The 10,509-nt window shown below is 55.5% G+C and overlaps 1 pseudogene; it reads left to right on the top strand.

The window, feature by feature from the left end:
* The first annotated feature begins 537 nt into the window (after positions 1 to 537).
* LOC131280256 (cyclic AMP-dependent transcription factor ATF-3-like) lies at positions 538 to 9,481 on the top strand (annotated as a pseudogene).
* Positions 9,482 to 10,509: the final 1,028 nt, after the last annotated feature.

Below are 10,509 nucleotides of genomic sequence, written 5' to 3' on the forward strand. Positions count from 1 at the left end.
CCCACCTCCCCACACCTGGCCCCCACCTCCCCACACCTGGCCCCCACCTCCCCACACCTGGCCCCACTCCAGAATTATTTTGCTCTGGTGTTTTGTTTGTTTGTGCAATCTGGCACAATTCTGTAAGTTAAGGGCGTAAACATTAGAGTCAAACAAACCTAATTCCCAATCCTGGCACTGCTTCATATTAGCTGTATGGCTTTGGGCAAATTATTCAGCTTGTCTAAACCCGTTACCTCCTCTGTAAAATGGGCTAGGACCTGACTCACTGGGCTCCCGTGAGGATTAAGGGAGATGATGCCCCTGAGGTTTCTGCTGCGAAGGAGGCAAATGTCAGCGACTTGCCAGAGGGCTTCCTGAATGGCTGGATTTAGCTCGTGAAATGCAGGTCCCCAGGCACGAGGGTCTCTCCAGTGGACTGCCTGCCCAGCAGTCCCCTCACTCCCTGCCCTCGAGAGCTGCAGGGATGAGGGGGAATGGTCACTGCTGGCTCACCTTATCTATATATGTATATATGTATATATATGTGTATATACATGTATTTTTAAAGAAGCTTTCTATTACATAAATGTTACTTCAAAACTATGGGGGATTCCCATATGCCCCACCCCAGCCCCTCCCATGCTCTCCCACTTCAGCGCATCCTTCATTAGTGTGGTACGTTGTTACAATTGATGACACATACGGGAGCATTGTACTAACCAAGGACTATAGTTTACATTATTGTTTACACTTTGCCCAGCACAATTTTATAGGTTTTGACAAAATGTATTTTGACAAAATGTATCCATCATTGCAATGTCATCCAGGACAATTCCAGTGTCCCCCAAATGAGCACCTCTTCATTTTGGAGGCATTCCTGGCAGGGGGAGATTTACGGCTGTCTCTTTTCACAGACACCGTGGAACCGCTGCGATCTCTCCCCTTCCTTTCCTTTTATTGCCCCTTCGGGTTCCTTGAGCTATAGCACGATAGAGGTAGACGGGAGCTCAGAGCTCATGTGACCCAACCACCCCCTCTCCACTTGATTTGGTCAGGCCGCCTCCAGGCTCAGGAGGTGCCGTGAGCTGGGGCTGGGCCAGGCTCTGGGATAGGGCGATGGAGGAGACTCGAGCCTGATGCTGAAGGAGCTCTCAGCCATCCAGCAGGTGACTTCTGAGTCTCGGGGTGCTGGGGTAGCTGGTCTAAGTCCCACCTCTCCTAGTGGCAGATCCAGGCTTGGGTATCCCATCTGTTCCCAGTCCAAACCTTTCACCCCAGGCTGAAAAGTACCCCCCAAAATGCCAACCCTTGGCTCCTTATTTTTCCTTACTCTGAAGTCTTTCCTTCACCAACCTGAACCTTAAAAAGGGGCTGTTAGTCCCCTTATGTCCCCCCAACTTCCCCCAAGGACTGGGGGGAGTGGAGTGACACAACATGCTACAGTTATCTCCTTCATTCTCATTTATTTAGGCCCAACTTCCTAAGAGAGAAGCTTCAGAGATGTATTTGCTAAACTCAAGGATCCCCTTCTCCTTGTCTTCCACTCACTGATAGATTCAACTCGATTTTAGATACCTTCCACATTTCCTTTTGAAAAAGAGACTGAAAATGGGGTTATATAATGGTCTCACTGATTAGGGGGCAAAAATAACTACTTTTTTAAAGACAGTTTGAGGTTACATGTGCATATATGCTCACCAGCCAAAACTAACACCCTTGTGAGTTCAGCAGAGCCTAAAATGCCAACTCTCATCAACTTCAATTAGGCATTTTACCCACGTGGCCGAGCTGAGTGTTTGAAGAACCTGTTTCCCTCAAGATGAGGATGGCATGAAATGGGGAAACAGACCAGCCCTGGGGGCTGACGGGCCTTCCCTCTGCGGGTGGGGGTGGCAGGGGGACCTGAGCCCACGCCTCAGAACCTCTGAGGCAGTTTGGGTTTGATGTGTCTTTCAGCAAAATGATGCCTCAACACCCAGGCCAGGTCTCTGCCTCGGCAGTCAGGGCCTCTGCCATCGTGCCCTGCCTTCCCCTCCTGGGTCACTGGTACTTGAGGGTTTTGCAAACCTGACACCCTTTGTCAAGGAAGAGCTGAGGTTCGCCATCCAGAACAAGCTCCCCTGCCACCGGCTGTCCTCTGCCCTGGAGTCGGTCATGGCCAGCGACAGCCCCTCCAGATGTCCGTCATGAAGCTGAGGTCAGTTCCATGGCCGGGGTCCAATCTTTCAGCACGTATCGATTGCACACCCACCACGCGCACACCCACCACGTGCACACCCACCACGTGCCAGATGGGGCAGGTACTGGTGAATAAAACTAAATGGCTGCCTCAGGAAGCTCGCCTTCTACCGGGAGGAGACAGACAATACATGGGGTAAGTAAAGGCATGATATGAGGGACCAGTGCGTGGAGAAAAATAGAGCAGGGGAGGGGCAGGGAGAGTGGGGCAGAGGTGAGGCGGGAGGCCAGGGAAGGCCTCACCGACAGTGACCTTTGACCTGAGCAGTGAGAGGGAAGGAGCCAGGTGGGTGCCCGGCAGAAGAGTGACACTGAGGCACTGAGGTGGGGTGGGGTAGTGCACATGGAGGGCAGCAGGTGGCTCGGGCGAATGCAGGGTGGGCAGCCGAGTACTAGTTGAGGTCGTGAGTGGGGGTCGATCATGCTGGATCCTGTAGACTGTAAAGACGCGACCCTTTACTCAGGGTGAGACAGGACACCATCACGGCATTTTGGAGCAGAGTGGTGGCGTGATCTGGTTGTATTTTGAACAGGCTGCCCTGGCTAGTGTTTTGAGAACAGATGGTGGGGAGTGCACAGAGACATCACAGTGATCCAGGCAGGAGACAGGGGGCTGGGGAGCAGGGGGGAGCAGGAGAGGGGCAGGAGGGGTGCTGGAAGGGTGGATTCGGAGCTCTGTGGAGCAGGAGGGGGCAGGAGGGGGGCAGGAGGGGTGCTGGAAGGGCGGATTCAGAGCTCTGTGGAGCAAGAGGGGGCAGGAGGGGTGCTGGAAGGGTGGATTCAGAGCTCTGTAGAGCAGGAGGGGGCAGGAGGGGTGCTGGAAGGGTGGATTAGGAGCTCTGTGGAGCAGGGGTGGGCAGGAGGGGTGCTGGAAGGGTGGATTAGGAGCTCTGTGGAGCAGGAGGGGGCAGGAGGGGTGCTGGAAGGGTGGATTAGGAGCTCTGTGGAGCAGGAGGGGGCAGGAGGGGTGCTGGAAGGGTGAATTAGGAGCTCTGTGGAGCAGGGGTGGGCAGGAGGGGTGCTGGAAGGGTGGATTAGGAGCTCTGTGGAGCAGGAGGGGGCAGGAGGGGTGCTGGAAGGGTGGATTAGGAGCTCTGTGGAGCAGGAGGGGGCAGGAGGGGTGCTGGAAGGGTGGATTAGGAGCTCTGTGGAGCAGGAGGGGGCAGGAGGGGTGCTGGAAGGGTGGATTAGGAGCTCTGTGGAGCAGGGGTGGGCAGGAGGGGTGCTGGAAGGGTGGATTAGGAGCTCTGTGGAGCAGGAGGGGGCAGGAGGGGTGCTGGAAGGGTGAATTAGGAGCTCTGTGGAGCAGGGGTGGACAGGAGGGGTGCTGGAAGGGTGGATTAGGAGCTCTGTGGAGCAGGAGGGGGCAGGAGGGGTGCTGGAAGGGTGGATTAGGAGCTCTGTGGAGCAGGGGTGGGCAGGAGGGGTGCTGGAAGGGTGGATTAGGAGCTCTGTGGAGCAGGGGTGGGCAGGAGGGGTGCTGGAAGGGTGGGTTCGGAGCTCTTGCAGGTGCAGCTGATTTACGGATAGCCTGGGCATAGGGTACGAGAAAGGGGGGACTCAGGGTGACGGCCAAGGTGTTGGCCTGAGCAGTGGTAAGGATGAAGCCCGTTTGCTGCTGGGCTTGGCAGACTGGGGGAAGCTGGGTGGGGGCCGGGGCAGGAGGGCCGTCCTGGTCCATCTGTCCAGCCCCGCAGGAGGGGTGTCAGGGCGCAGCTGGGTGTGTGGGTGGGCAGTTCAGAGGGGAGCCAGGGCCCGAGATGGAAAGCTGGAGGCATCAGCGTGTAGTTAGAGCCAGGGCGCTGGGTGAGACCCCCTGCTGGGTCTGCATGGAGTGTGGTGAGGATTTCATCACCAGCGGGACCCGGGTGCCCACAGCGGAGCAGAGACCAGCAGCCCTGCGCGCCCTGCAGCGATGCCCACGGCCTCGGTGCCGTTGCTGCTCCCCCTTCAGTCCCCTGTCCGGTGCCTCAGTCTCCCCACTCGGCACCTTTCCTAAGGCCCCGTGAGTAACTGAGTCAGGCAGGCAGCTGCTGGCGGTGCTGTCGTCTCGGGGTGGCAGGACCTGAACGCTCAGTCATTTCGTTGGACTTTCCTTCATGATTTCAACTTGAAGATCCACATAAGACGGTTCAAAGACAGGCGCGTTTTGGATGAGGGGGAGTGCAGTGGCCAAACAGAACTGAGTTTGAGGGGAGAGGGGCTCAGCACCTTTGTGACCCTGGGGGGTGGCAGTGATGACCACCTTAGGATCGACCTGAGGGCTCAATGAGACGATACTTGTTAAGAGTCTAGCAAAGGGCCTGGTTGGTAGTCGGCACTCGATGTGTGGGTGCTGGGGTGACCTAAATGATGCAGTATCCATAAGGCATCGTTATGGGCATTAGCTGTGTCCCATTAACTTCAGAGGAGGTCGTGGAGGAGACAGACTTCCTACAAAATGTCCCACGAGGGACAGTGCCCAGCATACCATGGGGCACTCAGATTCCAATTTTCTAATTAAATGTGTTGAGATGACAGGACACGTTGGAAACAAACTTCCCATAGAGGGAGGGAAAGCATTTTGGAAGGCTAACTGGAGGGTTCTCCACAGGAAGAAGTGGGCAGCCTTCATGGAAACGCTCCTTAAAGCCATCCAGCCCATCGGCTCTGATTCTGTGTTCACCAAAGTGACCTTGTAATTTTTTTATTTATAATTTTTTGACATACCCAGGCCGGGGATTGAACCTGGGACCTCGTATGTGGGAAGCTGGAACTCAACCACTGAGCCACATCGGCTTCCCTGAGTTGGTTTTTTTGTTTATTGTCCTTTTTTTTGTTGTTTTTCCAGGAGGCAACGGAAACAAACCTAGGGCCTCCCATGTGGGAGGTGGGAGCTCAACCTCTTGAGCCACATTCGCTCCCGTGATCTTGTGATTTTAAGTGAGTTTAATAAGTGGATTTTCCTATTAGGAAGAGAACATACCCACTGACCTACTTGAATATTCTCATCACCTTGGTTGCTGTAATTCTCATTTTAAAGTAAAACACTGAAGGAAGCAGATTTGGCTCAATGGATAGAGCATCCACCTACCACATGGGCCCCAGGGTTCAAACCCAGGGCCTCTTGACCCATATGATGAGCTGGCCCATGTGCAGTGCTTATGTGCACAAGGAGAGCCGTGCCATGCAGAGGTTTCCCCCAGGTGGAAGGAGTGCACCCATAAGGACAGCCGCCCAGTGTGAAAAAAGTGCAGCCTGCCCAGGAGTGGAGCCACCCACACAGAGAGCTGACGCAGCAAGATGATGCAACCAAAAGACAGATTCCTGATGCCACTGACAAGAATATAAGTGGACACAGAAGAACACACAGCAAATGGACACAGAGAGCAAGACAACTAGGGTGGGGTGGGTGAGGAGGGCAGGGACGGGGAGAGAAATAAGAAAATAAATAAAGTAAAACACTGAGCTGTGAAACCCATCGGCAGCCATTTGGGCCACACGAGCCAGTTTCCTGGATTCCAGGCACCTCCGGGAAGCTGGCAGATGGAGGGGCTGGCTCCAAAGGGGGAGGGTGGCCGAGGGGAGTGGTGTGTGGGGACAACACAGGACAAGGAGCCAAAGGCCTGGCTTTGTGTCCTGGTATTGTCGCCTGCTGGCCTGCTGCATGGGCTGGTGATTCCTGGGGCATCCCTGGCACATTGCCACTGCCTACTCTGTGCCTCAGTTTCCTCACCCATAAAATGAGGAAGCTGAACTCAATGGTCTTCAGAAGCCTCTTCCAAATCTGACAGCCTGTGCCTCTGAGCTTTGCTCTATGTTCAAGCACTTCCTCATGGGAGAAGACCCTGTGTCGTCTTCCTCCTATCCTGATATCTGCAGGGGTGAAAGGAAAGGCTGGATTTGGATTCCCGATGAAGACGCTGATGGCAATGCTAATAATAAGAATGACTGACACTTACATCGCACTCACTAGAAGCAGACCTGGTTCAGAGCCTGTTAACGGATTCGACCCCCACGACAGCCGCATGATGTAGGTCACATTGTCGTGTCCCGTGTTAGAGAGGAGGACGCAGGCTCGGCAGTGGCTGGTGACTTGCCTCGGTGCCTAGTGAGCAGTGAGGCTGAGTCAAGGCCGGCTGGGCCTCAGTCCTGACGGAGGTCTGTGCGGTTCTGGGTCCGAGATGTAAAGGTGGACTCCTCTCGCGTCTTCCCCCAGGCCATGTTTCTCTAAACTGCAAGGCCCTCCACCTCCGTCCAGGCAAAGACGCGTCGCTGTCGAATTCCAAGGAGAAGGGAAACAACCCTTCCGGAGGGGATCACGGTGTCTGAGCCCCATCGGTCCTGGGGGAGTTCAGGCCCCGACGCACTCGTGGAGGACCAGACCCTAAAGCAGGGCAGGGTTTGTCCTCTGAGGACCCCCAGGGATCCTCAGGGGGCATGGGGGAGGGGCTCACTCTACTGTTAGACGGGACAATGGGTGGTGGACTTCACCTCCGCAGGTGGCACCCAGGCCTGGGTTGGGAGTGGGCTTGGGGTTCTGGTCCTCAGGAGCTGCTTGGGCATCACCAGAGTTGGAGGGGAGGGTGCTGGGACAGGCCAGGGCAGAGAGCAGGGAACGGGGCTGTCCTTGGCTCAGGGCAGAGACTTCAGCCAAGCAAGAGGCAGGGGAGGCCGGCTGGGGGTGCTCCCGAGGACGTTCCTGGCTCTGGGGCAGGGACACGCTCACAAACACATCGTCTCCTGCTCTAAGTGACCACAGTTAGTGCCAGGAGCCATCAGTTTGAATTAAACTCATTTCAACATCCAAATGCATTATTAGAATAAGCTAAACTTTGATCAACTAATATCACCAATTTAATTTTTTTTAATTATTATTTTTATTCTGCCCCCTGCCACCAGATGGCTCCCTTGTCTGCCTCCTCGTTGTCAGCTCATCTTTCGGAGGCACCGGGACCTGAGCCCTCCTGTGTGGGAGGCGAGAGTCCAACCACTTGAGCAGCTTCCACTCCCACCAGTGTAATTTCAACGAGCAGTTCTTCGATACTTTCATTATTCATTCTCCAGCGTGCAGGTGTGTGTGGAAGGGTTTCACACAAAAGTCTAGAGCTACCCCGCCACCCCCAGGTCCCTGAGCACTAGGGCTGCCGTATTTGCTGTGGTAGTGAAAGGCAGTGGGTGTGACGTGGCAGCTGATGCCTGGCGTTCTTTGCCCCCATTAAGCGTGTGCCTTTAGGATTTTGTAGGGCCCCTGGAGAAGATGAAAGGAGAAAGAGGTGATGGGAAAGGAATGAGATTGCAGTGGCCAAGTGCCAAAACAGGAAGAAGACGGAGTGCCTGCAGGAAGTGAGCGCCTCCCGGCCCCTCCTGAACGCTCTGCCTCCCCTCCCCACCTACCCACCCTCGTGGCCCAGCAGAAAGCGAGTGAAGGTGCCCCGGTACGAGTCAGCCAAAGGGGCGCTGGTGCAAACACCAGGAATCCGTCAGCTTGTATAAAGGGCATTTATTTGGGCTAGAAGCTGTTGCCCTGTGCTGGAGCAAGAAGGCTGCCGACACCTGCCTGGGCTCAGGCTTCCTGGGTTCCTCCTTTCCTGGGACTCATTCCTCTCTGGGCTCAGCTCCTCTGCTCACTCCACAAGGCCAGGGTGGAGGGTCAGGCAAATGGCTCTTCTCTTCCCGGGGCCTCTGCTGTGTCCCATTGAGCTTCTCTCCTTCTCCCGTATCTGCTGCTCTAGCTGCTTGCTTCCCAGGCTCCAGGATCAAAACTCCGACCTCCTTCTCTGCCGCGTGGTTTTCTCTGTGAGCCCCCAGCCCCTTGGTCCTGCTGATGTGGACCAATCAAAGCCTTAATCATTATTTAATCAAGTCAAAGTGAATCCTCTGAATCCAATAAAATCTAATATGCCCAGGGAAAAGACCAGTTCACAAACATAACCCAGTATCTATTGTTTGGAATTCATAAACAATATCACACTGCAGCCCCTACCTGACCACTTTCTAAGACGTAGTAGTTGGTAGTAGAAATGCCATTTGCAGATGAAGAGGTGCTAAGTTCGTTGGCACAATGAAAGCACCTCTGGCTGTGTGAAAGGCAGGTGTGGGCATTAAAAACCACGGGGTGTCTGATGCCCAGATGCCCAGCAGCCTCGGCCAGTCTGAACGTGTCCAGAGCCTCCAGGCTGCAGGGTACGCAGCCCAGGTAAAGAGGCTTCACTCCCCCATTGTCCCAGGAAAAGGAAGCTGCCAGCTCCCGTTTGGCTCACTATGAAAAGCCTTTAAATAATCTCTTCACACAAGTTATTTCCTCAATCCACAAGCGGTGGTTGTGCTGTTTTTATGCTGCTGTCTAGCTTTTGGTTTCTCAGCCCTTCTTCCTGCTCACACGACAGCCTGAGCCCCGGCTAAGTCCAGCAGCTCCCCTTCCTGAAGAGGGGTGCACCCGGGGAACAGCCTCTGCGGGCAGGCGGGGGTCCAGGAGGCAGCCACCAGCAGTGACCCACAAAGGGTAGGGACCTCGAGTCTGGGTCTCTCCCCTGCCCCCAGCCCTTGCAGGTCAGAAGCCCCGCAGGTGGGCTGTGAGCTGGAGGCAGAGCTCTCTGACCCTCGGGGGTCACAGCCTCCTTGTGGTGGAAACTCAAGGGCCACCCTGAAGCAGCCCCAAGTTCAAAGGCTTTTCCAGGGCTTGTGTCATCCCAAACCTGGGGCTGCTTTCCGAGCTTTGTGGGGCCTTGTATCTGGGAGCCAGGCCTTCCCCAGCCTGATGACCCCGAGGTGTCCCAGGTGCCCCCTCAGCCCACCCCATCCTCGCTGGCCTTTGGCTCCCTTTCTGACACCCCTTACGTGTCCCCCAGGAGTCGGAGAAGCTGGAGAGTGTGATCGCTGACCCGAAGGCCCAGATGGAGGCACTCAGGAATGAGAAGCAGCACTTGACATACATGCGCAACCCCCACCTGCCCGCAGGCATTTTCCGGGCTCAGAATGGGCAGAAGACGAGAGAAACCCCTTCATCCAGCAGATGCGAGGAGGAGCGCTGCAGGGCCCAGCAGCCGTGGTCTGGGGCAGCTGGAGAGTCCTCGCTGAATGCTGCTGCACCCAGCGCCTCGACGCCACGGGAGGTCTGACTTCCTGCCAGCTCTACCATCCCCGCAGCAGAGACCCCCGAGGAGGACGCCCGGGGACTCCGCTGGGCCTCTCCACCCTGCCCGGCACAGGCTGTGGACCGGGACCAGGGCGTCGTCACCTCCATTCCAGGCTCAGGCTGAGCCACACCGGCCGTGCCTAGAGCTCCGCTGGTCCCGGGGAGGGTCCTGCCGGCCTTTGCCCAGGACCCCCACCACTGGGGTTCCCACGGAAGAAGGGCTGCACCTTGGGTGGGGGGGCACTTCCCTCATCGCTGCTGCCGCCACTGCTCAGAGGGGAGATGCAGTGAGAACAGCTCCAGTGGAGCTGTGCCTTGGCCTCTGGCAAAGGTGCCGTTGGTACCAGATGAGCGTTTCCAAGGCCTTCAGTGCAGAACGAGGCATCGTGCCCTTTTGATGTTTGTTTCGTACAACACTGGCACGATGTTTCTAGGACTCTTCTCAGACCTGGTTTCTGCGAGCGTGGGGAGCTGCCATCAGGTGCAGTGGCTCACACCATGGTCAGATGGCGGGGGGGGGCTCATCAGCCCCGGGGGGCAGGGGGGCTCGTGCAGACAGAGGCCGCCTTCCCTCGACACCCAGGTGTTGATGCCAGCTCCGCGGGTACGACTGGAGGTCCTCTGTGCAAACCCAGTTATATCCCAGGAAGAAAGCAGAAAGAAAATCCACCTTCCAAGGGGCTCCGACTCTGCTCAGTGACTTGGGTCAGGAGTTATTTCTAGGCTGGAAGGGCCAGGGAATTCCATTTTCCTTTCCTTGTGCCTGAAAATCAGTCAATGGAGACACGCACTCGAAGCCCAGTGATGGCCAGGCTTTAGCATTGCTGGGTACTAGTGGCCCCATTTTTGCCATTTAGATCATTTTTTAAAAGCCTGGCCCAGAGCATTTGCAGCCGTGAGAAAATGTCCTGGTCATAAGGACTCTGGCCACTGTCTGTTAAATTCTGATGTTTCTGTGAAATCCTCAGAGTGTTGAATAATCCTATTCAGTATTATCATTGCAATTTTCTGTAAGAGAAAGTATTACTTATTTATCCTAATGTCTTTAACCTGTCAGTATAGTAAATTTTGGAACCAAGATATTGTAAACCTACGTGTTGTGCTGGTTTCTGTTCTTTAAAATCTGTTGGTTGTTGAGATCTAGCCATTCCCTGCTCCCCGCACCCACTCGG

The sequence above is a fragment of the Dasypus novemcinctus genome, chromosome 10 (genome assembly GCF_030445035.2).
Source record: "Dasypus novemcinctus isolate mDasNov1 chromosome 10, mDasNov1.1.hap2, whole genome shotgun sequence".
NCBI classification, from domain to species: Eukaryota; Metazoa; Chordata; class Mammalia; order Cingulata; family Dasypodidae; genus Dasypus; species Dasypus novemcinctus.